This window comes from Trachemys scripta, chromosome 2 (assembly GCF_013100865.1).
Source record: "Trachemys scripta elegans isolate TJP31775 chromosome 2, CAS_Tse_1.0, whole genome shotgun sequence".
Taxonomy (NCBI): Eukaryota; Metazoa; Chordata; order Testudines; family Emydidae; genus Trachemys; species Trachemys scripta.
The window spans coordinates 203247255-203257547 of record NC_048299.1 but is presented as its reverse complement, the minus strand read 5'-3'; the positions used below and the strand labels follow the sequence as shown (position 1 = coordinate 203257547).

Sequence of the window (10293 nt, the reverse complement as noted above, 5' to 3'; positions counted from 1 at the left end):
AGGCGCCTCTCACAGCCCTGCCGGAAAACTGCAGCCAGCAAGTCCTGATTGGATTCAGTGAGCCCTAAACAAACACTGCGCTCCGGAGGGGTGCCAGTCCCGGCGCTAGTCACAGGACAGACGCACCGCTGCTCCCAGCGCTGTCGTGAGAGGCAGACCAGGCACAATGTGATGCGCTCTGAATGCGGGGGGAGATAGAGATCAGAAACCACTTTTCAGAGATATCAGTGTTAGGCAAATGCTTACAAAAGGGGATCAGTGACTAATCCAAAAGTTGCATGCTGCTAGAATGCAACTGGGGCACCATCGAACCCCTTTGCCCAATTATATTTCCCCCCAAGATTATTCTGACTAGCGAAGTATCCATCCATCGCTCTCTTCTCTCTGAACAGAAATAGAGACGGTTTCGGAGAGGTAGCCCTGTTAGTCTGTATCAGCAAAAACAAGAGGAGTCCTTGTGGCACCTTAGAGACTAACAAATTTATTTGGGCATAAGCTTTTGTGGGCTAAAACCCACTTCATCTGATGCATGGAGTGGAACATACAGTAGGGAGGTATAAATATACAGAAAAGATGGGAGTTGCCTTACCAAGTGGGGAGGTCAGGCTTTGTTTTCACTAAAAGCCCATTTCACCGGTGAGTTTCCCTTCCCGTCATTTTTTTCCCGCAGGTTGCGGAAAATTACTTTTTTTTAAAGAGTCAAGGGCCATGATGTTATTTCTTTCTATAGGCTGAACTTCACCTAGGTCATACCGAATCGGCCCGTGTATCTTTTTATATGAGCCACACGTTGTTTGCCTCAGATTCACATTCAGAAATCAGGTGAATCGCCATCAAAAGGTCCCCAGGGTTTTTCTGGTAAAATCAAAGCGATCCTCGATTTGTTGTAGGACTCAGGTAAAGTCAAAGGCAGGCTATGAGAACCCGCTCCGTCCACTCCAGCCATTATGGCTACGTTTTTAGTCTCTTTCTTTCTTATTCTTTCTCTTATCTCAGCTGTGTACAAACTGATACGGTACTTAGCAGGAAAGTGACTGGAAATTAAAATAACTTAGTTCCCCAGAGGTTATCAGCTGGATATCTGTCATCATCAGTTTGTACAGAAAGAGAGTCATCTGTAGCAAGGGGCTAGATGAAGCATGTCTCCCTCCCTGTAGCCATCAGAAACTATTCGTTCCGACAGACACAATTAAAAAACCTGCTGACAGAGAGTGTTTATCTTGGGCAGAGGGTTTTTTTCCGGGCAAGGTGAGTGGGAAGCGAACAGTTTGCATGATTGGAGATAAAATATTGGGTGTAATAGTTTGCTGAGAGCGCGCGTTCAGTGCTTTGAGTTTCACTGCGTTGCTTTATTTTGTTGTGTATATGGAAGGAGGATTTCTTGTGGAGAAAAAGAGCCTGTTTTTGGAGAAACAATTTCTCTGCTGAATTGCGGGAGATTCCTTTCAGCTCATGTTTGCCTGACTAATACTGCTCATCATGTCCAAGTGTCAGATTTAAATGATTAGGGGCTTCCCCCCTAATTTGAGATGCAAGTTAAACAATTTAGTAGGCAGAGAGGTCTGGAAACCGGTCCATTTTCTTGAATGCAACTGCAGGTCTTCCAATTGACTTTACTTCAGTAACCCCCAATACGTCTCAGTAATGTTTAGATTTGCTAAAGTGAGAGACCCAAGCAGACTACCATAAGATTTAATGATATGTAACAAAGGTAATTTCGTTCCATGGTGGTTATTAGCAGTAAATGTTTCTGCTAAAGTGGGTGAAAGCAATCGGCTTTAAACATTACTTTTCGTTCACATTCTCCAGCAGATCCTTGATAAAGTAAACCAGAAAGTATTACATCGGTTTATGGAGCGGCATCTAGGTTGATATAATGTGACGATACTGGATTTTCACTGAGGTGAAATTTCGATGAATGCGTCACGGATCTATCCCTCACCAATTTTATAACAAGTTTCTTGCTTAAATGGGTGTTGTGCCCGCTAAATAGTGCTACTTTATATCCTCACGCCACTCGTGAGGCAAGAAATATTCGAAGGCAAGAAAATGCCTTCCTCAGCACGTCAAGAGTCACTAAGAAGTTGTAATATTGCGTGTTTCTCCATGATCTCTCTCCTACTCCGGCTGGAGAGAAGAGGGGAGGTATGGGCAGAGACACTTTAGCCTGGCAGAGATCTGGCTCTAATGGCTCAAAAGTGACCTGCAATTTACCCTCCAGACTTCAAAACTTTTTCATCACTGATTAGCTGTCTGTTTACTTTACAGCCAGGCTACAAATTTCATTTTATTTTCTCCATTAGACTCCGATAAGAAACTCCTGTGCACTGTGTCAGAGGCAACGTGGAAATTATCTCACCCCCCTCCCCTTTTCGTTTCAGTTTTGTTCCAAAACCACTAACCGCAGGTTGGTTTAAATTGCTCATTTCTAATTGCCACTCCCCTCCCCCGCACCCCACTTCTGAAGGACTTTCACCCAGCAGCGAAAATAGCAAGTTTTTCTCCTGGGCTTTAAACCGTTCCTAGCTGTGTTCAGCTCTGGTCCTCTTCTGCATGTTTTACCTCCATCTGACGGAATGAATAACTGGACTGAAATGAGCCTGGGCGGGGAGCAGCCCCTGCTAATAATCTTGGGATGGTTGAGAAGGGAAATAGTTGCTGAAATAGACATATAGAGTAGCCATCACTGTTTAGCCATTCCAATATACCGGCCATTAGATTGTTCCGGCTTATTTCGATCAATCAAATCATAATGCTCAAGAAAGGCTCTGTGGCCGATGAAGCCTGGATGAAGGAAAGAGTCCCTCGTTGTGTGGGTTTCTTTAACACAACACTGCAAGCGGAGGCTGGCTTCTCTCTTCTGCGGCGCTCGCTGTGGAAGCGCGTGGTTTATTTTGGCTGGATTACATCCATCTCAATTTTAATTTACTCAGTAACTACAGTTAATTTAGGGAGAGGGGGAGAGATTGTTTTCTTAGGTTATAATTCGCTTCAGTTTGCGGGTTGTGAAAGCCCCGGAAAAGAGGATTAGTGAACAATAATACACAAGTTCAAACCCCCTGTAGTCTCATTTGACAAAGCTGTGGGTTACACAAGTGGCTTTAAAAATAAAATTAAAAAAGAGCGAGAGTACTAAAAATACAGCTCTGAAGAATATAACAAACATATTAGTGTGTGAGAAATGTATGCCCTCTTCCTTGACTACAGCTCCCTTTAACTTATGCAGCTATCCTTTGCAGAGCTTCACAAGCTTGTTTTCATATCCAATTGTGAACCTTTTTTGCCAATTTTCGACTTGTTTCTCGCAAACACTGGATTTAGTGTTATAAATGTTGGCTCTTCTGTTAGCAAAGATCATCTGTAACCCTTTGGAAATTTTCCTTGATACTAAATATCCCCAATCACCGGAAATGTGTTCTGAACGTCCTCCCATGTAACATTTATGGCTAAGCAGAGGGATTCCGTTACCATTTGTTTTATGAAATAAGCAGACATAGCCAATTTACTGTACTGCCCATTAACACAAAGCCCATGTTTAAAGCGAGCAAGCACAGGTTCTCCCAATGTTGTTGAGTGTCGGAATGTGCATTAATTAAATCGGGCTCTAGGTGAGATACAGTAAAGGTCACTTTGGTCGCTATCAAAGGATGAAATGCATTCTTTCCCGTGCCATGTTTATGTAACTTAATGTACTTTAAAACTTGCTGGTAAATTTAGGCCAGGCTGATAAGCAGAGGAGTTATTAAAGGCTACCTGCTGTGCAATTCCCCCCCATGTCTCTTATCCAAGCTCCTTTAAAATATAATGTTATCAAGGCCAGCCAATGATAGGAAGTATTTCCACTCTCAAACAACTGTGACATTACACCAGAGCAGATTGGGGGCATCACGAAAACGCAGTGGATTTTCAGCCTATTTGGTAGGCTCCTTCGAGTTCTCCTTCCCTTTAAAAATCCTTCTATTTAATACGTAAAGTTAAAACCTAATATAGTTTAAACTCTAAGCTAAGCAGACACACACACACACAACATACCGCAAGAAGGTAAAAATCCTTTTAAAAACAACAACTATCGCTGTTGTTCTTCCTAAAGTGCAACATTTAACTCGGTTACAGTCAGTTAGAGGGAATAAGCTATTAGGAACCAAGTTTTGCTCGGCTGGACTTCAGAGGAGCAGGTGCTAAGTAGGATTTGACCCTGGTCGCCTTCTGTTCTTATGATTTCTACCTCCCCTCATGAGTACCTGGAAAGACAAACGTTTCTCAGTCTATATCCCAGGGGTTGACCTCCCCCCGCTTTTATTTTCCAACATGTTTTCAAAATGTGCAGCGGGTGGTTGCAGAGGTGCGGAGGCGGGGCGGCAGAGCTCAGGATCGGACACGAGGGCTTTTGGATATTTACTGCAGAGGGTGAGGAACCCGCGGGTGTGTCACCACCACCTTGAGCAAGGAGAACATGGTATCCTGTCCCTCCCCCGGGCCGGGGGGGGGGGAGAGCCCCTAGGATGACTAGCCACGCTTCAGGGGGAGGGTTGAAAGGAGAGAGGGTTTGGTTGCAAGCTGGGCTCCGTTCTTTCGGTGCCTGGGGTTGTTGTTGGACGTTTTGGCTCCAGCCATGAAATCCAGATCAAACGCTGACCTTAAGCGAGCTGTTCAACGGGTTCCCATTGTGCTCGTCGGCGAGTCACCCTGGGCAGGCGGTGGTTCCCCACAACAGCCGGGGGCCTGACTCGCCGGGGCTGTGCTTTTGGGTGATTTCCACGGAGCCTTTTCAGCCTGAGCTACACAAACAATCCATCGGCTTGCAGAAACCAAACCGGCTGTGTTAGGCCAGAGAGTTTTTTCTCTTCATGGAAACTCCGGGCTCACTTGTCTTTTAAAGGCTGGAGGTGTTTCTATGGGAAAGAGAATTCTGGAGCTTTTTTTTTTTTAAATAAGATTTTTTTCAGTAATAAATGGTGGGTTCTTTTTCTTTGCCTTCTGGTTTCTGAGCCTCTCCGCTGCCTGCCGGTCACTTCTCAAGCTTTTCTTCATAATCACGAGGGCAAGAAACTTTTTTTTTTTTTTTTTAGTTGAGATTCGCATATTATCACCTGGCTCCAGGAGCTGGGACTTCAAATAAAACAGTCCGTTAAAATGGTGAAAGTTGCATCTAGAGGTTATTTCTAGCAGCTTTCACACAGCCACCAATCACACTGAAATCAAGGGACTTTTGCTAAATCAGGAGTGTGTTAGAAGTGCTGAATCAAGCCCGAGGAATGCAAGGCCAGCCCTTGATTGATCCAACAATGATTGCAGCACAGTCACACAGCTTTAAAAATCATTGTCTTAGTTTGGTAGTTTTCCTCCCCAGTTTTTCCTCTTCTGGGCACAACTTTTTAAAAGTTATTATGATGTTAGCATTACTACGTAAGCGTTGCCCTATTTCAATATCTCCTGTCAAAATGATTGCCTATGTCAGTTTCCAAAGCAGTGGGTTTTTTTTATTTTATGACACAGAGTTTATTTTTTACACAGTCAAGATAGAAACTATAATCCAGACTTGTTTTCTCAAATCAGTTGTATGAAATGTTGGTACGGCTTTGCCTTTGTGGAGGATAAAATTGCAACAAAAGCATAAGATCTCCACATTTTGGAACATGTAAGGGACTAGTTCTTCCTCCATGGAAGTCAATGCAAATAAAGGGGTTATGTTCAGTTTGCCTGCAGCTTTCATTCCTCCAGCACTTAGAAACCACAGTCATAGGTGCCTTATGAAATGTGAGACCTGATTCTGGCATCCTTGTATTTTACTCCACAGGCTGTCATATTGATCTCAATAAGACTGTAACAGGGTCTCCCCCAAATCTGGCATGAGACCCTGCCCCTGCCTAAGCTTTCCTTTAATGTCAGTTATTCACCAGCTCCCAACCCTGTCAGGTCTCTGCAGTGACTTCGTCCTCCAGCTAAGTCCCAAAGTCCACCACTTCCGGAGTTCAACACAAAGTCCAGTGTAAACCTAAAACCAAATCTTCCACCCAGACTCTTCCACTAGATACAGCCCTCCCTCTGAAGATCCGCCCTTTTCACCTTGTCTTCAGCCTTTCCCCCTACTTTAATCCACCCCTTCCATACTTCCTCATGGGGTGGCAGGAGAGGAGGAACACACCCACCCTGTACTATGGGCTCCCAGCCTAAGAAACCCTAAATTTCCCTGTCTTCCTGTCCCACAGCCTCTTCCTATACACTCCCAGCCTGATCTCTTCACTGGCTCTCTCTCTTGGCTGCTCACGACAGAGCACTTACTTGCAGATCTGCTTTCCCTGGAGTCTCCCTCAGCATTGTCCTCCCTTTGACCATAGATTTCTCTTATATTCCAGTAGGCTTATTTTGTAAGCCTTTATTTTTATATGGTTAGCTCCTTTGAGATGTAATCCTGAATTTCTTCTATCTAAGGCACACGTTCCCAACCATGTGGCCCCTGCACACCACTTCTCCACTTGGGGAGCCCATACTACACACATCACACAGCAACAAAAACATCTTTGCTCATTACAGAGCAACACTTTAGGGATGCGCATAGGCCCGGTTTCAGCAAAGCACTGAAGCATGTGCAGATGAATAGATCCACTGAAATGACAAGACACCTGTTTAACATGTGCTAAAAGTACTTTCCTGAATCAGGGCCATAATGCACAGGAAATGATGAGCCCTAACATACAAATCTAATTTACAGGGAAGTGTGGTAAATCTTCCCAAAGACTCTGGTAGGAGCCTCAGCCTCATGGCCACAGGCACCCCACTGCTCTACAGAGTGATATACACCTAAATATAATCTTTCAGCCCCTTGGAGCCAGCCGGGATTAGCAAGGTTCAAATCAAGTCCCAGCAGTACACCTCTCCCTCAATGCAACATGCTCAGCCATGGCTTCCTGATCCCTCATTCCAAAACCTTCTGAACACAAGTTTTCTCCCCTTATTGGGATGAAGATAAAATGGGAATCTTTTGCTTGCTGCTAAGCCTTTTTCCAATGGCAATTTCAGTTAAAAAAGGGGTCTAATGCAAATTAGCTAAGGCTAGTGCTAATGCAAAATGCTAATGCCTGATTCTACTAGCACTGAAGTCAATTAGAATTTTGCCATTGACTTAAATATAGTTAAGAGCAGGCTCTAATGGAGGGAGGGGATTAATGTCCTCCTCTTTATGTTTCTGCAGAGACATGGCTTATTGTATCATCAACTCAGAAAGAAATATCTCCCAAGGTTGGGAGGGGGGGAGGGGTTTAAGGCTACACAACCATTGGAGACCTGTACAGACACAGCTCATCCCCCTCCCCTGCCTTTTATGATTTTCATCCCACTCCCATATGGTCCAGTTGGGCCATCGGTGACTTCAGTATAAATATTAATACTGATGGTCTGATAAACCCTTAGTTATCTGCAGGGCTAGAAGCAGCTTCTGTAAAGTAGGTTGTCAGAGATGAGGAACAGAGCACTGTATGTGGTAGAAGTGGAATGAACATTACAGAACAGATCTAAATGTTTGAAAGACCCTTACATTAACTTTTCATTCTTCTGTGATTTTAATTTAGCCTCATTTCATTTTTGCATGATATTTTCTTGTTCAAGTGAAAAAGTAAGATAGTCCCAGGAAGCAAGATAAACTATTATTTTTTTAATGAGTCTAATAGCAGCATGCCTTGAAACTAGAAAGTATATTGTCCTGTGATCTCTATTAATAATGTGTGGTGGATTGTTATTACTTCTGCTTTTGTCTCTGTGAAGAGTTAACACACACTATTTTGTTTGTATTTCGGTGGTAGGAGCTTTGGGTTTTTTTAAATTTCATATTCACTTCTTTGTGTTTATGGACTTTCTACTTGCATCTATCTGGTACCTTCCACAAATTTTATATGTAGAAGGGGAAAATTCTGGCACTCGACTCTTGGTGGGGTAAAAATATGCTTAGCTCCTTCAAGGCCTAATTCTGAATTTCTTCTATCTAAGGCAACCATTTGGTAATTAGTATCTGGGTACCTCATGATGTTTAATGTATTTATTCTCACAACACCCCAAGGAGATTAGCACTTCTCTATTATCCCCATTTTTAAAATGGGGAACTGAAGCACAGAGATTAAGTGATTTGCCCAAGTTTACACAGGAAGTCTGTGACAGACAGAGCAGGGACTTGTATGTTGGTCTCCCCCAGCCAAAGGCTATCACTCTACCCACTGGACAATCCTTTCTTTCATTCTTCCTTGAGCATCCAAAACTTCCATTGATTCCATGTCATTGGAACACTGGCCAGTAGTTCACTTTGGTACAGTCCAGTGGTGTGTTTCTCTTTGTAAAACAGAGAAGAACCATCTCATAGGGCCCAATCCTACACCCACGGAAGTCAATGGCAAAACTCCCATTGACTCCAATGCTGCAGGATCAGCCCCATAGTAACCTTAAATATAATGAAACTCCATTACCAATGAAGTAGAATGAATATCCAAAACTGGTTCACTGCATTGCAATATACAAACCACTAATCTACTTACAATGAACTTCAAATTAGAGGAAAAAGTCTTCTATGAAATAAATTACTTCACAATTAGACAGTTCCACAGTAGTATTATTTTCAATTAAAACAGAAAATGATGACTTGCCCTCACCATCTGATGTATCCCACAGGGATTTTATTTCTTTTAGTTCCCCATAGAACTTGTTTATTAATTATTAGTGGAGAAGATTTTAATTCAGCCCCAGTAGTGATATCGAAGACACACAAAATACTAAAGCTATTACAGCCCATTGCAATCCTTATCAAAATGATCAGCTTATAAAGTGTGTTACATCCAGTAAAGTGAGATTATAGTCTTCCCCCATTCTCACAAATCATTCTCTAGAACAGGTTCTTTACACCTCTGATTATTATTCTTGTAATAGAAGCAGATACCAAATACACAGTAAATGCCAATCATACCTTAATTATCCTTATTGCCAAACTAACAGTTTTCTCCAAGCAAAAAGGTCATGCAGGCATCATTTCTTCCCCCCCCCCCCCCCCCTTTTTTTTTTTTTTAAAACACTTCTAAAAAGGAATATTTTAAGGAACAAGTGGAAACAATTTACTGTAATTACTGCACCTCACTAAGAAAAAAATAGTTTCTGTGTAGAAACTGCTAAAGAATCATTAAAGGGGCTTTTATTTCCTATTTCTCTGCTAGGAAAAAATAATAAATTAGTATAGCCGGTTGAACATTTTCCAGTGTAATGTTTTTTCCATTGGAAAATGCCAATTAGTCAAAATCTAAAGATCCAGCAGGGACAAACCATTTCCACAAAATTCTGCTTTTGTGGGAGAAGAAACCCAAATGAAGCATTTTGAAGCTGAAATATTATTTCAACATTTTCAGAATAAAATACTTCAATGTTTCATTTCGAAACAACTTATCAATTATAAATGTATTTTATATTATCAAATATACTATACAATTAAAAAGTCAAAATCAAAAATAAATGTTTAGATTTTTATTAAAACAAAACATTTTAATTGAACAGAAACAAAAAAAAATTTGCAAATTTTGTTTCGCAGGCAATTGGGACATTTTGACTTTTTGTTCCAATTTAGGATGACATGAAATTTAAAAATATGGGAATTTCCTACACAATGGAAATTCTGAGTTTTGACCAGGTCTGTAAGTGAAAGACATTTTGAGTCTGGCCTGGAAAATCAAAATACTCAAATCACAGATTAGAGACTCCAGATTTAACAGTTCAGAATAAATTATATGGCCCTCTTAATAACTCTTACCTCTCATTGCCATGAAAAAAGTAACTCTTATATGTAAAAAAAAATCCAGATATTATGCACAGGCAACCATGGCTGGGAATCTGATTGTTGGACTAATTAATATCTCACAACAAAGCTCTAGTTACATGCCTATAATTTCTCTAAATAATATATTCAATGCATATGCTTCAACTACTGTTATATATTTAATATATTAAGAAGATTAAATCAAGCCTTTATGACATGAATATGGGCTGAGAAAAAAAACCTGATATCCCTACAAAGGCTGCAATTTCAATTGTATATACTTTGGTCTGACTTCCTGGACATTAGACTATGAAAAAGGTGGTTCATCTCACCGATTGGCTTCAATTTTAAAAGAAATTCAGCTGTACCCTTCTTGAATTGGCTAGTGAAACTTTCTTCTCTTTCCTTCCCTACAATACAAGTTCATCTTAATAAAATACTTCTGTGTTCCTGTAAAGATCTGGAAATTAGCCCAGGAAATACTGAATGTGCCATCTGGTTACCCTATC

General features: G+C 41.4%; 1 long non-coding RNA gene across 3 annotated transcripts in view; it reads left to right on the top strand.

Moving 5' to 3' along the window:
• The window catches only part of LOC117873405, a 75050-nt gene that overhangs the window by 220 nt on the left and 64537 nt on the right, over nucleotides 1–10293 (top strand). Inside the window, exon 1 of one of the 3 annotated variants that reach the window (XR_004644717.1) lies at nucleotides 66–1248. The exons of the other annotated variants lie outside the window; for them this stretch is intronic. This is a non-coding gene — a long non-coding RNA (uncharacterized LOC117873405). Of the gene's footprint in view, nucleotides 1–65; nucleotides 1249–10293 lie in introns of those variants that run through there. 3 annotated transcript variants of the gene reach the window in all.